This window comes from Trichosurus vulpecula, chromosome X, assembly GCF_011100635.1.
Source record: "Trichosurus vulpecula isolate mTriVul1 chromosome X, mTriVul1.pri, whole genome shotgun sequence".
Taxonomy (NCBI): Eukaryota; Metazoa; Chordata; class Mammalia; order Diprotodontia; family Phalangeridae; genus Trichosurus; species Trichosurus vulpecula.
Window position 1 is genome coordinate 6,823,439 of NC_050582.1, and position 2,582 is coordinate 6,826,020.

The following is a 2,582-nucleotide window of genomic DNA, read 5'->3' on the forward strand; positions in this document are numbered from 1 at the left end:
CAAAATATTTTTTTAAAAAAGAAATGAGGATGGAAATGGTTTCAGAACATGGGAAGACTTGAATGAACTGATGTGGAGTGAAGTGAACACAACAACGTACATAATAACAATACTGAAAAGACAAACAATTATGAAAGGCTTAGAAACACTAAGCATCTGTATTAGGAGGGCAGAGTTCATAATCTCAAAGAGGATCATAAACATGTCTGAAAGGTTTGGAACCGCCAGATATAAGAAATTCTCAAAGTAGAAGGCAGAAGAATCAAAACATATATTTAGGCTCCACAGTAACCAACCCATGAACCAGCAACCCCATTTTGATATATTGATCAAAAGCTTCCAGGCCCAATAACTACACCTTGAAAGAGTAACCAGGAGGCTACAGAGAAGCATGATTGCATAAAGCAAAATCATGCTTCCCCCTCTATGGTAAAAAGATTACCCACTGGCCTGAAGTCCTTGTTCAGCTTCCTCCCGTAGGTCAGCTCTGCCACTGGCAGCTCCTGCTTCCGCTGCGGCTGCGGCTATAGCAGCCTCTGGCTCCAACGGAAGCTGCTTTTAACCGTCCAGCTTCTGCGGGGGTGTAAGGTACGCTGGGGAAAGCACAGGTTCTTTCAATCTGCTTAAGCAAGGTGAAGGGGTTGACCAGGAAAGCACAGGTTCTTTCCATCAGCTTAAGCAAGGGAAGCAAGGTGAAGGGGCGGACAAGCTTACTCCAACCCAACATACAAACAGCATTCAGTTCAGGGGAAAAAGCCAAACTAGTCAAGGGCACTTGTTGACTAAGTGCTAAGGAGCCCATTTTTGGTTGCCAACACAGCATCTCAATGACCAAGACTGAATTTTTTTTTGACATGACCATTGCAGAGATTTGTTTGGCCTGATTATACATGTTTGAAATAGAGATCTTGTTTTTCTCGCTTTCTCAATTGGGACAGAAGGGAGGTAGAAGGAAGATGAGGCAGATTTTCACTTAAAAAAATAAAATTTAACTTAAAAACTGAAAAGAAGAAAACAAGTAACAGGTAAGCTTTAGCACATGGACTTTGGGACATCTTGTTGGGCTACTCAGAGGTTTTCTTTACTTCCGCCCTGGTTCTCAGGCTTGTTCTATATACGTGAGGTTGGAAAACAGCTAAGTTTCAAACAGGAAAGGTATCATGGTACCTCTCTGGGAATGTCAGGAAGTTCAGGAGCCACCCATTATCATTCTGTTAAGTGGCTTACCCAGGATCACAGAGCTAGCACGTGTCAGAGGAAGGACTTGAACGCAGGTCTTCTAGGTTCCAAGGCCAGCTCTTTAGCCATGAGCCACATGCTGCCTATACCCTACTGCTTTTACACTTCACTAAATGGTGCCCTAGTCACCTGGAAGAGTAAGGACACTACCTGTAAGCATTTAACTTATAACTAAGGGGAACTGAAGCACCCAAGGGAGACTAGAGCCTGATACATGCAGGTAGCCATGCTGGGCCCTTTGCTTCCACAAATCTCTTGGCATGTGGACAACATCAGGAAGGTCTTCAGACCACAACCCTAAGCCAGAGATGTAGTACACCTTAAGGATACCATTTTCAAACACAACAGCACTTTCTATCACAATTCAGTTGCATTCAATAAAAAGCCCTAAAACTGCCAATAAGTTGCACATTTCCTTTTTTAAAGTGTTCTTAGCAGTCAATTCAACAAGCATCTAACAAGTACCTGCTGTATACACTGTGCTAGACCCTGAGGATACCAAGACAAAACTAAAGAGAAGGCCCTGCCCTGCCTTTGAAGAGCTTATCTTCACCTGGGTGGTAGAACATGCACAGAGATGAGTAGAGAGATGGTCATTGCAGGAGGGAGAAAGAATGATGAGGGGGACCAGGAGGTGGCCCCTCAACTGGGCCTGGAAGGAAGGCAAGGATTTCAAGACACGAAGGTAAGGAAGACAATACATTCCAAACAGGGGGAACAGGGCAGGAAATGCAGTGTTGAATTGTGGAACCCACCATGGGGAGCAATTTCAGGAAGTCTGGAAATGTAGGTTGGGGCCAGACTGTAACAGGTCTTAAATGACAAGCTAAAGAGATTTATCCTAGAGGTAATAGGGAGCAAATGAAGCTTCTTGAGTGAAGAAGGGACATGGTCAGACCTGTGCTTTGGGCATCTACATGGAAGATGCAGTGCAAAGGAGCGACTGGGCTCATCCTTCTCTTAATGAAACCTCGAATCACATCAGCTTTTTTTGACGGCCATATCATATCACTAAAACTCCCAAATCTGTTTTCATTAAACTAACTATGCCTCTTGAATCCTCTAGTAAAGTCAAATGTTTCTGAATCCAAATGTAAGCAATTATATTTAGAAATAGGGCATGAATCTGTGATTTCACTGGGGTAGGGACCTTTACCAATGCAAGAGGATCCTTTCCCTGCCACCTTCAAGTCATAGAGAGTTGCCTTGTGCACGTCCCAGGGTCACACAGCCAGTGTGTGTCTAAGGGGGAACTTGAACCCAGATCTTCCTGACTTCCAGGACAACTCTCTAACCACTATCCAGTGCTGCCTCTTCAAGACATTATTATTATTACCATTAAA